General features: G+C 51.6%; 1 long non-coding RNA gene across 2 annotated transcripts in view; it reads right to left on the bottom strand.

Moving 5' to 3' along the window:
- Window positions 1-5,307: 5,307 nt before the first annotated feature.
- Window positions 5,308-20,473, bottom strand: part of LOC129533480 (uncharacterized) — a 74,879-nt gene continuing 59,713 nt past the window's right edge. The window contains exons 2-3 of one of the 2 annotated variants that reach the window (XR_010133691.1): window positions 10,614-10,793; window positions 5,308-5,867 (exon numbers count right to left, since the gene is read on the bottom strand). This is a non-coding gene — a long non-coding RNA (uncharacterized lncRNA). The remainder of the gene's footprint in view (window positions 5,868-10,613; window positions 10,794-20,473) is intronic. The other variant, XR_008679748.2, reaches the window with a different exon arrangement.

Below are 20,473 nucleotides of genomic sequence, written 5' to 3' on the forward strand. Positions count from 1 at the left end.
CAGGTGCAGGCGGCCCGCGTGTGCAGAAGGCCGGTGCAGGCGGCCCGCGTGTGCAGAAGGCAGGTGCAGGCAGCCCCCATGTGCAGAAGGCAGGTGCAGGCGGCCCGCGTGTGCAGAAGGTGCGTGCAGGCGGCCCGCCTGTGCAGAAGGTGTGTGCAGGCGGCCCGCGTGTGCAGAAAGCCGGTGCAGGCGGCCCGCATGTGCAGAAGGTGCATGCAGTTGGCCCGTGTGGGCAGAAGGCAGGTGCAGGCGGCCCGGGTGTGCAGAAGGCAGGTGCAAGCGGCCCGCGTGTGCAGAAGGTGCGTGCAGCCGGCCCGCGTGTGCAGAAGGTGCGTGCAGGCGGCCCGCGTGTGCAGAAGGTGCGTGCAGGCGGCCCGCGTGGGCAGAAGGCAGGTGCAGGCGGCCCGCGTGTGCAGAAGGTGCGTGCAGGCGGCCCGCGTGTGCAGAAGTCATGTGCAGGCAGCCCATGTGGGCAGAAGGCCGGTGCAGGTGGCCCGCGTGTGCAGAAGGTGCGTGCAGGCGGCCTGCATGTGCAGAAGTCACGTGCAGGCGGCCCGCGTGGGCAGAAGGCCGGTGCAGGCGGCTCGCGTGTGCAGAAGGTGCGTGCAGGCGGCCCGCGTGTGCAGAAGGTGCGTGCAGTAGGCCCGTGTGGGCAGAAGGTGCGTGCTGGCGGCTCGTGTGTGCAGAAAGTACACGCAGCAGCTGCATTCATGGGAGGGAGTTGCATAGGAATCTGAAGCAAGGGTCAGGAACAATGCCTTCCGGATATGACGCCACATTCTAGTCATCCAAATCACCGACCATGCATCCCCGAGTTACACAGAAGTAGAAATATAACAAAACACTGTTATGTCCATAATTGTCCATAAGATACAAGGATTTAGCTAGGGGCACCACACTACCTGACTCCAAAATTTACTACAAAGCTATAGTAACCAAATCAGCCTGGTAATCACGTAAAACAGACACATAGACCAGTGGAACAGAATAGAGAACCCAGATATAAATCCACACATTTACAGCCAGCTCATCTTCAACAGAGGCACCAACAATATACGGGGGAAAAGACGGTCTCTTCCATAAGTGGCGCAGGGGAAACTAGATAAAGATATGCAGAAGAATGAAACTAGACCCGTCTCTCTTACCGTACACAGAAATCAAATCAAAATGGATTAAAGGTAAAACTGAGACCTGAAACTATAAAACTACTGGAAGAAAACATTAGGGAAGTGCTCCAGGACATTGTTCTCAGCAAAGACTTTTTCGGTAGGACCCCAAAAGCACAGGCAACCAAAGCAAAAACAGACAAGTGAAATCACACCAAGCTAAGAACCCTCTGCAGACCAAAGGAAAAAGTCAACAAACTGAAGAGACAACCCACAGAATGGGAGAAAAGATTTGCAAGCTACCCACCTGACAAGGGATTCATAACCAGGAGCTCAAACAATAGCAAACAATTAGTCGAATTTTAAAATGGGCGAGAGACCTGAGTAGACATTTCTCAAAAGAAGATGTACAAATGGCCAGCAGGTGTATGAAAAAATGCTCAACATCACTAATCATCAGAGACACTCAAATAAAAAACTGTGATGAGGTCTTATCTCACCTCAGTTAAAATGGCTTTCATCAAAAAGGCAGGGAATAAGGGATGCTGGCGAGGATGTGGAGAAAGGGGGACCCTCACACACTGTTGTGGGAACGTTGATTAGTACAACCACTATGGAAAACAGATGGAGGCTCCTCAAAAAACTAAAAGGGGCCGGGCACGGTGGCTCACGCCTGTGGTCCCAGCGCTTTGGGAGGCCAAAGCAGGCGGATCACAAGGTCAGGAGTTTGACCAACTCAGGTCAAGGTCAAGGTCAGGAGCCTGGCCAACATGATGAAACCCCATCTCTACTAAAAATATAAAAAATTAGCCAGGCGTGGTGGTGCGACCCTGTAATCCCAGCTACTTGGGAGACTGAGGCAGGAGAATCACTGGAATCCAGGAGGTGGAGATTGCGGTGAGCGGAGAGCGCACCACTGCACTCCAGCCTGGGTGACAGAGCAAGACTCTGCCTAAAAACATAAATAAATAAATAAATAAATAAAAGTTGGCCGGGCGCAGTGTCTCACACCTGTAATCCCAGCACTTTGGGAAGTGGAGGCGGGCGGATCACAAGGTCAGGAGATGGAGACCATCCTGGCCAACATGGTGAAATCCCGTCCCTACTAAAATACAAAAAATTAGCTGGGCGTGGTGGTGCGCACCTATAAATCCCAGCTACCCGGGAGGCTGAGGCAGGGGAATCGCTTAAACACAGGAACCCGGGAGGCAGAGGTTGCAGTGAGCCAAGATCACACCACTGCACACCAGCCTAGCAACAGAGCAAGACTCCATCTCAAAAAAAAAAAAAACAAAAAAAAAAACCTAAAAGTAAAACTGCTGTATGATCCAGTAATTTCACTAACTGGGCATACAGTCAAAAGAAACAAAATCAATATATCGTAAAGACGTCTGCACTCTCATGTTTACTGCGGGACTACTCACAATCGCCAAAATACGGAATGAGCCTCTGAGTTCATCAGCGGATGATGGATAAACAGAACGTGGTGTGGATACACAGTGGAATATTATTCAGCCATACAGAGGAATGACAGCCTGTTATTTGTACAAGATGGAACTAGGGATCATTATGTTAAGTGAAATAAGCCAAGCACAGAAAGACAAACATTGAATGTTCTCACCCACCTACTAAAAAAGTAGCTCTCGTGAAGATAGAGGGTAGACGCCTGGTTACCAGAGGCTGGGAAATGTAGCAGGGAGAGGGGGACAAAGAGAAGTTGATTAAAGGGTACGAATACATGGTTTGATAGAAGGAATAAGACCTAGTGTTACATAGATCATAGTTGACAATTGCCTACTGTATATTTCAAAATAGCTAGAAGAGAAGAATCGGAACGGTTCTAGCATAAAGCAAAAACAAATATTTAAGGCGATAGATATTCCAAGTAGGCTGATTTGATTTTTACAATTATATGAATGCATTAAACTATCACATGTACCCTGAAACTATGTACATCTATTATGCATCAATAAAAAAGAAAAAAGAAACAAGAACTTAGATTTTAAACTCAGCACTCTCCTAGTGGGCTCCTTAAAAATATTTTTGTTTGGGAGGACAAAGTAGGAGGATTCCTTGAGCCCAGGAGCTTGAGGCTGCAGTGAGATCGTGCCACTGCACTCCAGCCTGAGCAACAGAGAGATACACTGGCTCTAAATATAAATAATATAAATATAAATATATATTTGTGGAATAAATAAATGAAGAAAATATCTTTGCATGCTGGTGAGCCCAGGGTTACAGTCTGCCCTTGGCAGCTCGGTGACACAGCCAAGGCGGCTGAACAATCCTCGCCCACTAGACAGTGGAGGTCGTCCTCCAGAGGACCTTATCAGATGTACGTGCAAAGCAGTTTTCAAGACAGTTTTCTATTCATAGTGTGGTTTAGCCATTCAGGGAGAGAGATCACAAAGGAAAACTACCTTTAGGAAAGCAGGTGAGAAAGGTGTAAGTTCCCAGGCTTGGGGGTCCTGGCCCAGCCTAGCTGTGGGCAACCCCGGGAAGGCTGAGCCCCGCAGGCTGTACGGACAAAGCATCTCGCTTTCCACACTGGCCACAGGTCTATCCCTGGCAGTAAACAGGTCACAGGTGGGCAGCAGGTCTAACACCTGTAGCGAAAGAATGCAGGAGAGGAACTGAGGCTCTGCTACCAGCAGATGCTCCAAGCACATCCCACGGGGAGGACCATGCACAACTCAGCTGGCCACAACCAGGAAAAGGGTGCCCAGGGCCTCAGAGCTGCTTCAGTGGGGCCATTTCCAGGCTCCCAAGCAGTAAGGTGGGTGCCCTTTCAAGAACAGAAGCGGAACAGCCTAACGTTAATGTTTGGGAAGAAGAGAACAGTGATCCCACTGGTTATCTCCCATCTCTCTCTGCAGTTCTCATGCATCTGTGCACACACGCTCACACACACATACATCCATCAATCCACTCACAATGTTTGACTTAAAGCAGAAACCATATAAAGGGCAGGATAAGGAGAAAAGACGAAAGGAATTGAAAAGATGCAAACAGCCACTAACATGCCAATTTGCACCTTGCACAGGGCCTGGGAAGTAATGACACGGCTTCTCTTTATGCATCAATGATCTCATGTTTTCATTTTAACAAACACCCTAATACAAAAATATGTTTTGTAGGGAGGAGAAAAAATATGTTTTATAGGGAGGAGAGAAAAGCCATTCTGAAGAGTTGGATAGGTTGCCTTTGGCCCACCTGGAGTCAGCCCCCTGCCCACGCCACCAGGCTCAGGTTCAGGGCCCTGGCTGGAGAAACCTGAGCAGCAGGACCCGCTGCCCACCAATGCAGAGGAGAAGGCATTATGCTTTTTGCAGTGGGTGGAACAAAAACAGAAGAAATGGGAATTTGGTGAGAAATAAGGGAAGTGGTCCTCAGAATCTGCAGAGCAGTGGCTTCCAAACTGTGTGATGCAACCCCAGCCAGAAAAACACTTTATATCATGGCTGAGGGCACATACGTGCACGCACATATGCACAATACAGGAAATCTGCAATACAGAAAGCCCTGGAATTCCTAAATAACACCCTGCCCACATGGGAATTCTGCCCTAGCTGATGGCTTCTCCGAGGCCTAGGCCCAAATCCACACCTGCTGTTTAGCCCAGAGCCAAGCCTGGGGGTGTAGGGTCCCCTATACATGGGTATTCAACCCCATCCCTGTCCGGAATACCACGGGTGCTTCTCGGTGCCACAAATGTTGGTGGCGGCTGGGGAGGAGTGGTTCCTCCAGGGCTCCATGCCTGCCTCCACCACTGAGGCCAGCACGGTGGGACTGGGCTAGGGAGACAGGCAGGCTGGCCTACCCACTGAAGGAGCCAGTCTGCTTCCACCTAGTCAGCAGCTCCAGGGAGCGCATCTCCCTCCAGGAAGGGCAGGAGGCCAAGAGGAGCTGGAAAGGTGGGCATTTGATATCATGAGGTATAAAGAGAGCTCCTAGGGGTCCCAGACATCAACTAATAAAAGCACCTCAGAAGTTCATAGATGGGGAAACGGCTGTGTGAATATACTGTGTTATCCAAGTCATGCGGCGAGGAAGGGCTCGAACCCATGGCTACTACTCCCCACCCCCGTCCTCCTCCTCCTCTTTCCATTCAGTTTTTGTGATTATGAAAGTAGCTTACGTTTGGTGTAGGAAATATGGAACATATGGAAAAATTTAAAAAGACTCAGGCAAAGGGTCGTGTGTCACTTATGACCGGAGGCTGTTGCTCTTTATTAACAGATGGAAATGTTTTCTTCCAAATTGTTCTGCACGTTTTTGGTGAGAGCATGGGGCTGTGCGGCATCCCCTCCCTGGCGCCCACCTGTGCCCTGCACACTGGCCTGCACTGTGGTGATCTCGCTTGGCCCCCACCTGATTCCCGACATACAGCAGAGGAAGCTGAGGCTCAGGTGGAACAGCCTCAACTGATTCTGTCCCTGAACTTCCGTACACAGCCCTGGAGTTGTCTTAGAGCCATGATTTATTTAACTGTTCTTTCATTTTACAGAACATAAAATGTATTGTTTCCAACTTTTTTCCTATGGTAAATAATACTAAAGTAAATATCTCTGTGCATGAATCTTTTTGTATATGTTCGAATATCCTTAAGATAAGGCCCCAGAACTAAAAGTACCCTGTCAAAGGGTGAGCATTTCCAGTTCCCCTGCTGTGCTTTGCTGCGTTGTTCTCCCCTGCTGCAACGTTCTCACTCCACATTCCTGGGGCAGGTAGGGGAGGCCCAGCTGAGTTTGGATCATAATCCTGAAAGACACAATCCCAAACACCATAATCTCGAATGTTGAAATCCCTAAAGATCAAAATCCCTAAAATCTAAAATCCCTGATGTTTCAGATGACCACAGCTATAGGGCTAGGTGCACACAATTAGTAACTGTAGTGATATACGTGTACACGTTTCTCTTTTGACTTATTTCTTTATGGTCTGTCTTCTTATAACTGCTACACCCATGCCGCCGTCATTAGTCACCTCAGTGCTTATGCAAAAATACCTGTTATCATTGCCTATTTTATTGTGTAAAGTGGCCTATGAAATGTTCTGTTGTGTTTTTATGTTTCTCAAATACATACCTTTTAAAAATGTAAATAAATAACATCGACATTATTTTTTCCAGATTTATACTTTTGGGATTTTGATCTTTGGGATTTCAGGATGAGGTATTCGGAGCTGTGTCTTTGGAGATGATGACTGGCTCCTGTGCCGTCCCACCCATCTTTGCGGCATGGGACCTTGGCATCCCCACCTCGGCCCTGGCTCTACTGCCCTCACAACGGACCAGGCCAACTCAGTCAATGTGGAGGCAGCATCAGGTAGACCTGGGGCTGAAACTCAACACTGGTGTTCACCTTGACCTAGCTTCTCTGAGCCTCAAGGTCCTCATCTGGACACCAGTGGGGTTAGGGGCTGAGGCACATCAGCACTAAGCAGGAGAGCTCATCGTTGCCATGCATCAGCTGTGGCTCTAGAGCCGAGACGCTCCCAGCCATGTAGGCCTCCCCTAGAGCCGAGACGCTCCCAGCAGTGCAGGCCCCTCTCTAAAGCCGAGACGCTCCCGGCAGTGCAGGCCCCTCTCTAGAGCTGAGACATTCCCAGCAGTGCAGGCCCCTCTAGAGCTGCGATGCTCCCAGTAGTGCAGCCCTCCTCTCTAGAGCCGAGACGCTGCAGGGTTAATCAGGGCTGCCCAACAGTCCATCCCCTCTTCTCTCTCCGAAATCAAGAAACATTCCGAATTCCAAAATGCATCTGGTCCCAAGCGTTTCAGTTAAGGGACTGTGGCCCTGTGTAATGCCAGGCAGTGACAAGGACTGTGACTGGGAGCCATCGTAAGTCGATGCTGAGTGCCAAAGGGAGGAAAGGAGGCAGCGGTCCTTAAAGGGCCCACTGAGCTCAGATCCCACGCCTGAGCCTCCGCCTCCCCGTGCAGTCCCGGGGATGGCACACAGCCTTCTGCACGAACCGCAATGAGCTGGGCTCCCTCATCACCGCCAGGAGCACTCTGAGAAAGCAGGGCCCGTTCCACGGGGTTCTGCAGGAGAACGGCGAAGGGTGCTGTTCAACCTGTTCAGTCAGTTGCTAGGTGAGGAGAATTTAGTATTCATAAGTGAAAATTTCTAAGTTACTGGAATTAATTATGCGGTTTGATTCTACATTATCCAGAAAAGCCTGGATGCCACACAGACTCAATGCTGAAAGCTCCCAGTGCCTGGGTGACAGAGCAAGCCGCGATCTCGGCTCACTGCAACCTCTGCCTCCCGGGTTCAAGTGATTCTCCTGCCTCAGCCTCCCGAGTAGCTGGGATTACAGATGCCCATCACCACGCCCGGCTAATTTTTGTATTCTTAGTAGAGACGGGGTTTCACCATGTTGGCTAGGCTGGTCTTGAACTCCTGACCTCATGATCCACCTGCCTCGGCCTCCCAAAGTGCTGGGATTACAGGTGCGAGCCACCGTGCTCTGCATATTTTCATGTTAAAAAGATTTTATTTAAAAAAAAAAAATGTCCAGAAGAGTTGCAAAGACAGTACTGCAACTTCCCACAGACCCGTTCACCAGCTTCCTCTCACTTGAGCATCTTACACAGCAATGATGCACGTATAGAAACTGAGACACTCACATGGGTGCAATCTCAGCAGCTCACGTCCAAGACCCCAGGCTGCACTGGTCCTCACGTCTTCTTAGTCCCCTGCACCTGTGACCCTTTCTTGGCCTGTCTTCGTTTCACTGCCTTGACAGCTTTGCAGAGTACTGCTCAGGTATTTTGCAAGATGCCCCTCATTTGGTGTTTGTGTGATGTTCTCTCTGATTACATTGGAACTGTGCATTTGCAGAAGAACACGGCAGAGGTGGGGCGCTCTTCTCATCACGTGCTCTCAGGGGCCACGATGTCAACATGCCTCATCACTGGTGGTCTGGACCTTGATCACACAGCCAAGGTGAGGCCTGCCAGGTCTCCCCACGGGAGAGTGACTGTTTTCCTCTCCATGTCCTACTGGTTAAGAGTGAGTCATGAAGTCCAGCATGAGCTCCAACTCCTACAGGAAGGAGCATCAAAGAATCTGGGCACCGCGGTAATTACTGAACATTTAGGGGAGACACTTTGAGACTATACAAATATCTTCTTTCTCCTTAAACTTTGCACAGGAATTTTAGCATTCCTCAGGGGAGCTTGCCTGCAGCACTGATGGTGATTTTCTTTTTTTTCTTTTCTTTTCTTTCTTTCCTTTTTTTTTTTTTTTTTTTGAGACAGAGTTTTGCTCTTATTGCCCAGGCTGGAGTGCAGTGGCACAATCTCAGCTCACTGCAACCTCCCGGGTTCAAGCAATTCTCCTGCCTCAGCCTCCCAAGTAGCTGAGATTACAGGCATGTGTCACCAGGCCCAGCTAATTTTGTATTTTTTGTAGAGACAGGGTTTCACAATGTTGGCTAGGCTGGTCTCGAACTCCTGACCTCAGGTGATCCACCTGCCTCAGCCTCCCGAAGTGTTGAGATTACAGGCATGAGCCACTGTGCCCGGCCTGATGGTCATTTTCCCTATTTACTCCACATTTCTTGTTTGGAATTTGTTCCAAGAAAGGCCTGTCCCTTTCAGTTTTTTGTTTTGTTTTGTTTTGTTTTTGAGACGGAGTCTTGCTCTGTCACCCCAGCTGGAGTGCATTGGCGTGATCTTGGCTCACTGCAAGCTCCACCTCCCGGGTTCACGCCATTCTCCTGCCTCAGCCTCCCAAGTAGCTGGGACTACAGGCACTCACCACCTCGCCCGGCTACCCTTTCAGTTTTAATTTATTCAATAATTTATTTATATGCTTACAAATCCATGGATATTCATTTTATTCTTTGGGGTATAATCCGATTTGTGTGTGTGTCTGTGTGTCTGTGTGTGTGTGTGTGTGCACTCAAATCATTCTAGCTGTGGCCACTGGGAGCTCTTACATTTTGGGTTCCATGCCCTTTTGAAATGCCCACATGTTTTTAAAAATTTTATTTTTGAGCATTTTCTTACTTCCTGGGACTACAAGATGCTCCAGGTTCATCTTGTATTTTCTCTCCCACATCCCAATTATCAGCCATTTCTCCAGGGAGACTTGGCTCCTTTTATTGAAGATGAAATTTAGAAACTAACATCTGGGCATGGAATGTGCTTGCTGCTACTGGGGTGTCCCCTCTCAAAGGACAAACCCAGGATCTATAGATGTGTGTGCTAAGCCATGTATGCACATGCACGTGTGTGTGTGTATATTTAACCTGTCTGTATATATGTATTATGTAAACATGAGTTCCTGCTGGCATATCTGACTATAACTGACCACCTCAGGGTCCATTCTGATCTGTATATATGTATCATGTAAACATGAGTTCCTACTGGCATATCTGAGTATAACCGACCACCTCAGGGTCCATTCTGATCTGTATATATGTATAATATATATTATATACGGACCTCAGGGTCCATTCTGATCTGTATATATGTATCATGTAAACATGAGTTCCTGCTGGCATATCTGACTGTAACCGACCACCTCAGGGTCCATTCTGATCTGTATATATGTATCATGTAAACACGAGTTCCTGCTGGCATATCTGACTATAACCGACCACCTCAGGGTCCATTCTGATCTGTATATATGTATCATGTAAACATGAGTTCCTACTGGCATATCTGAGTATAACCGACCACCTCAGGGTCCATTCTGATCTGTATATATGTATCATGTAAACATGAGTTCCTACTGGCATATCTGAGTATAACCGACCACCTCAGGGTCCATTCTGATCTGTATATATGTATCATGTAAACACGAATTCCTGCTGGCATATCTGACTGTAACCGACCACCTCAGGGTCCATTCTGATCTGTATATATGTATCATGTAAACACGAGTTCCTGCTGGCATATCTGACTATAACCGACCACCTCAGGGTCCATTCTGATCTGTATATATGTATCATGTAAACATGAGTTCCTACTGGCATATCTGAGCATAACCGACCACCTCAGGGTCCATTCTGATCTGTATATATGTATCATGTAAACATGAGTTCCTACTGGCATATCTGACTATAACTGACCACCTCAGCATCCATTCTGATCTGTATATATGTATAACATATATTATATACGGACCTCAGGGTCCATTCTGATCTGTATATATGTATCATGTAAACATGAGTTCCTGCTGGCATATCCGTCTATAACCAACCACCTTAGGGTCCATTCTGATCTGTATATATGTATAATATATATTATATATGGACCTCAGGGTCCCCGCTGGCTTTTCCATGACTTCCTTATCCAGCTGTGAGAACCCTGACTCTTACTACCCATACTGTATTGACTTATTTGTGAAACCTTAGTATATATAAAAGTAGTTTCAAAGTTGCTAACATGTATTGCTGTGGGAAACAATTTTACCAATTGGAATTTAGTACTTAGATATGCAGAGTTATTTGATTCTTTCCAGAATCTAATCAAAACACTGTTTTTGGACTTACCCAGGTCAGCTCCTTTCTGCCTACTCTTTCAGCGCAGGCATGTCCTGCTGTGGAACACACTCTGGGATTCCTGTGTGGGTCTGTACCCGTCCTGTACCCGTCAGGACCCCCGGGCCCTGACTCTTGATGTTGTTCTTGCTCGTCTTGTTGATCTTGTTGTTCCCACAGTGAAGTCCAGTCCTATGGGGTTTGACAAACACAGCATCATGTACCCAGCTCTGTAGAGCCACACAGAAGACTTTCATCCCTCAAAAATGGCCCCAGTTCGGCCCCTCGGTAGTAAACTCCTCTCCCCTCACTCACCCACTGGCAAATACTGATCTGTTTCTGTCCCGATAATTGTGTCTTTCCATATACACAAAAGTGAAGTCTGAGGGTGAGGCCCATGGCCTTGGGAAGCAGGCATAAGTTGGTGGGGGTGGGCACACAGGGTCACCGCGGAAGAAGATCCATGCTGCCCACACAGCCACATGTGGGACAGGGCAGGACCAGCCCCCCAAGCTGTGAACCTCGCCCGAGGCTATGCCCCACTCTGGAGCAGAACGGCCTCTGCAGAGCTTCCACCATGCACATAGGGAGTGCACAGCCAGGCCAGGAAGGGGAGGGCCCCTGTCTGCAGAGACAGGCCCATCCTGGACAGGAGGGAACAGCATTCCAGGCAGATCCACCACTGGCTGCTGTTCCCAGAGTGGCTGTGTCCCCTCTGCAGCGTCCATGCCCAGCCGGCCTCCCCTGACTCCCTCTGCAGCTGTCCACGCCCAGCCGGCCTCCCTGCCTCTCTCTGCAGCTGTCGCTCTCCACCCTCCTCTCCTTTCTCCTCTCCATCCCCCTCTCCATCTCCCTCTCCATCCCCCTCTCCTTTCTCATCTCCATCTCCCTCTCCTTTCTCCTCTCCATCCCCCTCTCCATCCCCCTCTCCTTTCTCCTCTCCATTCCCGTCTCCATCGCCCTCTCCATCCCCCTCCCCATCCCCCTCTCCATCTCCCTCTCCTTTCTCCTCTCCATCCCCCTCTCCATCCCCCTCTCCATCCCCCTCTCCATCCCCCCCTCCTTTCTCCTCTCCATCCCCCTCTCCATCCCCCTCTCCATCCCCCTCTCCATCTCCCTCTCCTTTCTCCTCTCCATCCCCCTCTCTATCCCCCTCTCCATCCCCCTCTCCATCCCCCTCTCCATCCCCCTCTCCTTTCTCCTCCCCATCCCCCTCTCCTTTCTCGTCTCCACCCCCCCTCCTTTCTCCTCCCCATCCCCCTCTCCATCCCCCTCTCCATCCCCCTCTCCTTTCTCCCTCTCCATCCCCCTCTCCTTTCTCCCTCTCCACCCCCCTCTCCTTTCTCCTCCCCATCCCCCTCTCCTTTCTCCTCCCCATCCCCCTCTCCTTTCTCCTCTCCATCCCCCTCTCCATCCCCCTCTCCATCCCCCTCTCCATCCCCCTCTCCTTTCTCCCTCTCCACCCCCCTCTCCTTTCTCCTCCCCATCCCCCTCTCCTTTCTCGTCTCCACCCCCCCTCCTTTCTCCTCCCCATCCCCCTCTCCATCCCCCTCTCCATCCCCCTCTCCTTTCTCCCTCTCCATCCCCCTCTCCTTTCTCCCTCTCCACCCCCCTCTCCTTTCTCCTCCCCATCCCCCTCTCCTTTCTCCTCTCCATCTCCCTCTCCTTTCTCCTCTCCATCCCCCTCTCCATCCCCCTCTCCATCCCCCTCTCCATCCCCCTCTCCTTTCTCCCTCTCCACCCCCCTCTCCTTTCTCCTCCCCATCCCCCTCTCCTTTCTCCCTCTCCATCCCCTCTCCTTTCTCCTCTCCATCCCCCTCTCCATCCCCCTCTCCATCCCCCTCTCCATCCCCCTCTCCTTTCTCCCTCTCCACCCCCCTCTCCTTTCTCCTCCCCATCCCCCTCTCCTTTCTCGTCTCCACCCCCCTCTCCTTTCTCCTCCCCATCCCCTCTCCATCCCCCTCCCCATCCCCCTCTCCTTTCTCCCTATCCACCCCCCTCTCCTTTCTCCTCCCCATCCCCCTCTCCTTTCTCCTCTCCATCTCCCTCTCCTTTCTCCTCCCCATCCCCCTCTCCTTTCTCCCTCTCCATCCCCCTCTCCTTTCTCCTCTCCATCCCCCTCTCCATCCCCCTCTCCATCCCCCTCTCCTTTCTCCCTCTCCACCCCCCTCTCCTTTCTCCTCCCCATCCCCCTCTCCTTTCTCGTCTCCACCCCCCTCTCCTTTCTCCTCCCCATCCCCTCTCCATCCCCCTCTCCATCCCCCTCTCCTTTCTCCTCCCCATCCCCTCTCCTTTCTCCCTCTCCATCCCCCTCTCCTTTCTCCCTCCCCATCCCCCTCTCCTTTCTCCTCCCCATCCCCTCTCCATCCCCCTCTCCATCCCCCTCTCCTTTCTCCTCCCCATCCCCTCTCCTTTCTCCCTCTCCATCCCCGTCTCCTTTCTCCCTCCCCATCCCCCTCTCCTTTCTCCTCCCCATCCCCTCTCCTTTCTCCCCATCCCCCTCTCCTTTCTCCCTCTCCATCCCCCTCTCCTTTCTGCTCTCCATCCCCCTCTCCTTTCTCCCTCTCCATCCCCCTCTCCATCCCCCTCTCCTTTCTCCTCTCCATCCTCCTCTTTCTCCCTCTCCATCCCCCTCTCCTTTCTTCATGGCTCTTTCCCTTTCCTGCCACAACTGAACTGAGTGCAGGTGATTTTCGCTGCCTGCTGGCTTTATTCAGCTTCAACTTCTTGACTTTAAAGGTGGATGCAGGAAATGTGTGTCTTGTGTCACACGTGGAAATGTCGCTGAAATAAGTTACTCTTCGCTGATGTGGCCTCGAGGGTTTTCTGCTGGGTTTCTGGACCTTGTAAGCAAAGCAGACCCTCACCCAACTGACCTCCTGGCTGTGACGACATGTGTTTCTATCCCACACAGGGAGGGTGTTTATGGTCTGAAGTGAGGCCTCTCGTTAACTCCTCAAGAGTCGATTGAAGCACAATTTATTAGAGCCCAGAAATCATGGCAATCCATTCCCACAAGCACACAGCACAGCTAAACCAGCTCCAAGGAGGGTCCGAGTGTGGCCACAACTGCACCCCAGGCCCACGGTGCCTGCTGCTGGAGAGCGTGGGGCCCGTTGGCCCCTAAAGGTTTGCTGAGAAGTCACTGACATGAGACAGATGGATTAATAGGAGAAACGGTATGCAAATTTATTTAATGTGTACATATAAGAACCTTTAGAACGAAGACCCAACGATGGGGGAAATTGTCCATTTTTATGTTTAGGTTTAATAAAGTACGAACAGTCCTCTAGAAAAAGGATTGGACACAAAGGGCTTGATCTAATGTGAATAGACTGAGTGGGAACCCAGCAAGGTCTGTCTAGATTTGTCCTCGTCTCTGAGCATTTTCTTCTCTGGACGTGGGGCAGGGCCCTCTCTGGAATGACAGTCTCATGACCTACAGTCAAACAAGGGATGTCGGATCATTTCTCTCTAGTCAGCTCTTATATAGAAACGTAGACGGAAAACTGAATAATATTTTTAGGTTTTCTGACCAGCTTTGGGGAGAAGGGGTTCTGATTTCTGTGACCGGCCTTGGGGAAAAAGAGAGTCTGGTTTCTACAGCGCCTTCGGGGAGAATGAGACTGAGAGACAGGAGGGCAGGAGAAGGTCAGAGACAACTTTTGCTTCTGAGGCTGCTGCTGAGGACTTCATTTTGGGGCGTTGTTTTCTGAGCCCCAACAGAAGGAAGGAAGCCTCTCCCTCCAGGGGTCAGTCCTGGGCCTCAAGGGCACCCTCGAAGCAGGCAGCTCAGCTCACAGAGCTCCCCTCGGCCATGTCCTGCACCTGCCCTTCCTTGGTCCAGCACCTCACCTGCGCACACCTGTCTGGAGAGTCCCCAGGGTTGGAGAGCTGCTGAGTCAGCTGGGCCGAGCACACAGCACAATACTTCCTTGTGCCTCCTAACCATGATGGGCGACACCAGCCCATTTTATGGATGGGACAAGAAGAAGCTGGGCTGACAAGCCCAACATAGTGGAGCCAGCAACAGGCTTTTACTCTCCTCTCTGTCTCTTTGTCTCTCTCCCTCACCGCACCTCCATCCGCTCCATTCTCCTCTCTGCACATCAGCTTCCCAGACAATATTCTTGGTTTCTGTGGCTCCCAAACTGAAGCTTCCCCACAGTGGCTGTAACTATCCAGACCTGGGGCCACACTTGGGCCTCCAGGCAGGGTATCTAGTGATCATTCTGGTCATGTCATCAGGCCAACTTGGCTGAGCTCTGCCCTCCTTATCTCTCCTCTCCCCTCGAGCCCTCACCCTGGTTACCTGCACAAGTCAACTTGCCCCTAACTGACCCCCTTTCCTCCCTCCATGTCCCTCAATACAACACTAACTCTGGCAAAAATGACCAGCCTGGCCAGGTGCGGTGGCTCACGCCTGTAATCCCAGCACTTTGGGAGGCCGAGGCGGGCAGATCACAAGGTCAGGACATCAAGACCATCCTGGCTAACACGATGAAACCCCGTCTCTACTAAAAATACAAAAAATTAGCCGGGCGTGGTGGCGAGCGCCTGTAGTCCCAGCTACGCGGGAGGCTGAGCCAGGAGAATGGCGTGAACCCGGGAGGCGGAGCTTGCAGTGAGCCGAGATCGCGCCACTACACTCCAGCCTGGGCGACAGAGCGAGACTCCGTCTCAAAAAAAAAAAAAAAAAAAGACCAGCGTGAAGCAGAGACTGGGTCTCAGCCTGGCTCTGCCTGGCCCTCTGCTCCCGCTTCACCTCACAGACAGAACGCTGCCCTGTGGAGGGGTCCCCGGACCCTTTGGCGGGTGCCAAGCGGGTATGGAGGCCAAGGCCTGAGTGGTGAGAATAGTCCAGGGGCTAGCGCTGCGTGGGGAGGGCGAGCTCAGAGAGCAGGGGAGCCTGACCCCGCAGGTCAAGACTTCTGTCGGAGAGAAATGAAAAGCTGGGGATTTTAAGCAAAGGAATGCCTTGACCCAACCCTCACAACTTACATAATAATTGACTTAAAAGGAATCATAAGTTTAAACAGAAAATCTATATAAGAGGTTTACAGTTTAATTTAAAAACTATAATAGGTTTATAGTTTTTAAATTAAAATTTTAAATATAGTGGTTTATAAAACTTTGAGAAGAAAACAGAAAATCCCTATGAATGCTGCAAAAGTCACTGTTGAGAGAATGAAAACACAAGACATAGAGTTGGAGAAAATATTTGTGAACCTCATATCTGGCAAAGGAATTGTATCTAGAATACATAAAGAACTCTCAAAATCCAACAGTAAAAACACCAAATAATCCAGTTACAAACCGGGGAAGGACTTGAACAGATGCGTCACCAAGCAAGGGATATGGATGGGAAATAAGCTTCCATCAGCCACCAGGGAGATGCAAATTACAGCCACTAGGAAACGCTTTTCATTCATTCCAGGATGGCTGAAATGTAAGCACGGAAAATGCTGGGTGCCCGCAAGAACGCGGAGCAGCAGGCGCTCATTCCTGATTAGCAGGAGCGCAAAGCGAAGGGGCGGCCTGTGGTGTTTTCCTGTAAAGTTGGGCACACGCTTCCCATATGACTCAGCAATTGCACTTCTGGGTACGTACCCGAGAGAAACAAAAGCTTATGTTCACACAAAAACCTACAACGCAAATGCACAAACAGCTCTATCCAACAACCATCCCACCCTGGAAACAACCCAAATACGCTTCAGCGGCGCAGGCGCCTCCACGCGGAACCCTACGCAGCGCTCAGCACTGACGGGGAGGGAGCCGCGCACGCGCGGTCGGCTCGGCGGGTCGCGACGAACCCAGCGCGAGCAGCCGGCGTCCAAGTGCCGCCAGCTGCGGGATTTCCTCTGCAACAGGCAAACCACAGGGAGAGCTGCCGGGGCTGGGTGGGGGAGTGTGACTGTGAACGGAGTTCTGGGGGTGATGTAACTGTTCTGTATGCACAGTGTTGCTACATGAATCTATAAATGTGTTAAACTCATAGAACTGTACACCAAAAAATAGCAGCTTTGCTGAATGTTAATTCAGAAATGAAATTAAAATTTTAAATTAACAACAAGCAACTTTACAAGAGAAAAAAAAAAAAAACAACCTCATTTCCTCCCCACAAAGCCACCTCATGAGCCTGGGTGGTGCCTAGCCAGTCCTGCTGCTGAACCTGCTCTGACCTGGCCTAAGGGTAGGACTCGAGGCTGGGAGCCAAGGGCCAACCACAGGACATGCAGCAAGACCCGCTTCGCTGGTCTGTCACACACATCGCACCAAGTCTGTGTTCAGGATAAACCGGGGCATACTCTGAGCTGGGCCTGTCTCCGGCTTCAACCAAAAAGCCTGAGCTCTGGCAGGTGAAGGACCAGGCGTTTCTGTGGGGCTATGGACTTGCCTGGGAGGCAGCCACCTCTAAGCCACCCAGGATGGTTTCGGTTGTGTTTGGATGGAGTACTGAGTTTTGCCAGTTAAAATTCCCCCTTCAGGAGCTCTCTATGGGGGTAAAGTGCAAGATTTGGGGTAGAAAAATGACAAGTCAGAGGACTGGAAGGAACATTATGGACTGTCCTCCCTTCTGCCTGAAGAGATGGGGAGACTCTCCCAGGCCATGTGGAAGACCTCACAGGGGGACCAACTGCTGCCTTTCAGCCTGGCCGAGGGAAGAGCCCCTGACTCAGCCTCCGCAGGAGGAGGTGGGCTGGAACCAAGTTTCCCTGCATCAATCCAGGCAGGCAGCCCCGAACAGTGCACTCCAACATGGGATAGTGAGCCAGCTTGGGGGACGGCAGCTGTCTAAACAGGAGCGTGCAACCCCCATGCTGAGAGCTCCCCAGGGTCACGACTACCCAGAGTCAGAGCTGCCCAGGGCCACAGCTACTCGAGGTCAGAGCTGCCCCAGATCAGGGCTGCCCAAGGTCAGAGCTGTCCTGGGTCAGAGCTGCCCACGGTCAGAGCTGTCCTGGGCATCAGAGGAGCAGAGGTGGGAAGGGCTGGCTTCAGGTGGGAGTTATAGGTGGGAGTTATGCTACAAAGGGTCTTGAAGGCCAGTGTTGTTGACAGGGTAGGGTGCCTGGGTAATAGCAGAGGAAGAAAAAGGCTTAGAGTTGGAGGGAAAAACATGAACTGGAGTTGGGGGAGTGCACCTGCCCCCTCAGAGACCACAAAGCCTCCTCAGGGCTGGGCTGTGGCTGCTGGAGCTCCCAGCCCATGCCAAGTGTCAGAGCCTGGGCAAGACCCTCTGGGGCAGCCCGGGACCACCAGAGGTCAGAGCTGGAGGAGGCTCAGCTGGGGCCCTTGCACCAGGCAGGAGGCCCAGAAAAGAGACAGTGCTCTTGAACTGCAGGAAGGCAGCTCCGTAGAGAGGAAAATCTCACTCTAGCTCGGGCAATACTCAACTACACGGACGTGGATGCTCTCAAGGGGGCTTTGCGGCATGTGGTGTCGGCATTGGACCCAAATATGGGCTCAAAGCTTTCCTTTACCACATTCTTTCTACATTTTTCTTGCAGATTGAGAAGGGATAGGGAGGAGTTTAGGGAAGTGAGTGAAGCAGGAAGATGTTGACCAAGGGAAGTTAATTCCATAAAGAGGAGGATGAGGGGACAGAAAGGCAGGAGGAAGAGGAGGAGGGGAATCTTCGCACAGGGGCTGTCAGCTGATGGGGGCAGCATGGGCTCCCACAGAGCCCTTTAGGGGTCATTGGTTGTGTGCAGAGAGGCCACAGCAGGCAAGGCAGGCAGTGTCTACCAGCCCCAAGGAGACACCAAGAATCCCTGTCCTTAGGAAGTCCCCTCTTCCTCCTCTTGAGTCTCATCTTGGAAAGAGGGAGCTGTCAGTCAGAGCTCAGGCCAAACACTGGGGCTAATAGGGGTGAGAGCAGGGACCTGTGGGGTCCTCACCGCTGTCCCCTTCTCACCTTTCTGGCTCGGGCCAGGCTCAGCCCCCAGTGGTCTGTTGTCTTTCTATCTGTCATCTATCTACCTACCCACCTATCTAACCATGCCATCTATTTCATCTATTTTTATCTATCAACCATCTATCATATATCTACCTACCTACCTCTGCCCTTCTTTCTCTCTACAAATTAGAGGCCACATCCCTGGCCGCTGAAGCCTTGTACCCTGACCCACTGTCTGAACCTGATGGAGTCTAAATGCAGTGAGCGGGTGCCAGCCTTTCCTGGAGCTCTGCAGAGGCAAGGAGGGGGTGGATGGAAAGACGGGAGTCCCTCCCCTTACGTGAGGAGAGGAACTAGGGCCCGGGGAGATGCCCAGGCCTGGCGGCCGGTGCACGTGGGTTCTCTGTGGCCAGCAGGCGGCGCTGCAGGAGAGCTCAGAAGCGGTGGCCTGGGCCTGCTCCCGGGGGAATCCGCCCACCCCACCGCGGCCGCCTCTCCTGAGGTTCCCTAGTGGCTGCGAAGGGTGGGCTCAGGGTGAGGGGTCAGGCCACACCAGTGGGTGCAGGGATGGCTGCGGCCACGGGAGGGTGTCCAGGGAGGAGGCCGGAGCTCAGGCCCACTCTGCACCACCCAGCCCACCACCTCCCCCAGCTTTCTCTTCCGTCGTGCACATTCTGGGGCTCATGCTTCTGCTGTGGTCCCATTTAGCAAACCTGGCCAGCCTTTCATGCCTGTTTCATGGGTGAGACGTGGAGGCCAGGTCAGCCGCAGAACCCAGGGCACACGCAGCAGCCAGCACTGCAGCAGGTGGCCGTCTGCGGCCGGGGCCAGCGCGGGGCCCACTGGGCCTTGGAGGGGCCTTCCTGCTGACTCTGCCCCGTCCTGTGGCCGTAAGTCCACCCAGAGCGCTCGATCTTCCGTCCACCAGGCCAAGGATGCATGCAGAGTAAGGATGTGTGTGTCTAAGCATGTGGGGGTGTGGGTGTGATGTGGTGTGTTCTATGTGAGAACGTGTGTGTAGTGTTCACATGTCCTCTGTGCGTGAGTCCCTATGTGTGATGCCCGTGTTCTCAGTGTGAGTTCATGTGTGTGACGGGGTGTGCTGTGTGAGAACGTGTGTGTAGTGTTCATATGTTCTCGGTGTGAGTTCATGTGTGTGACGGGGTGTGCTGTGTGAGAACGTGTGTGTAGTGTTCATATGTTCTCAGTGTGAGTTCATGTGTGTGACGGGGTGTGCTGTGTGAGAACGTGTGTGTAGTGTTCATATGTTCTCAGTGTGAGTTCATGTGTGTGACGGGGTGTGCTGTGTGAGAACGTGTGTGTAGTGTTCATATGTTCTCGGTGTGAGTTCATGTGTGTGACGGGGTGTGCTGTGTGAGAACGTGTGTGTAGTGTTCATATGTTCTCGGTGTGAGTTCATGTGTGTGACGGGGTGTGCTGTGTGAGAACGTGTGTGTAGTGTTCATATGTTCTCGGTGTGAGTTCATGTGTGTGATGCCTGTGTTCTCGGTGTGAGTTAATGTGTGTGTGTGTGAGTTTATGCTCTTGTGTGTCAGCACATGGGTATGATGTGGGTGTGTTCTCTCTGAGGGTGAAAACGTGTGTGTGATGTGGTTCTTTGTGAATCTCTGTGTGTGACGTGGTGTGTTCTCTGTGTGAGTCTGTGTGTCTGGTGAGTGTGTCTGGGTGTGTCTGGGTATGTGCGTGCTGTGTGTCTGTAGTATGTGTTCCTGTGTCTCTCTAAGCTGGTAGCTTCATCTCTTCCATGTTCTCTGACATTCAGAGGAATTTTCTCACAAATGTGTCCACAACATGGCTGTATGCCATTTCTCCTGCTTTGGGGAGCACCAGTGTCTGCAGAGAGAAACGTCCCTGCTCCTGCCCCTGCATTCACGGCATGACCCTGGTTGCCCAGCTTTCCCCCATACACAGCCCAGGACACACCCTCCTGGGGGAATGTGGTGGGCTCCGC

Source organism: Gorilla gorilla, chromosome 4 (assembly GCF_029281585.2).
Source record: "Gorilla gorilla gorilla isolate KB3781 chromosome 4, NHGRI_mGorGor1-v2.1_pri, whole genome shotgun sequence".
Taxonomy (NCBI): Eukaryota; Metazoa; Chordata; class Mammalia; order Primates; family Hominidae; genus Gorilla; species Gorilla gorilla.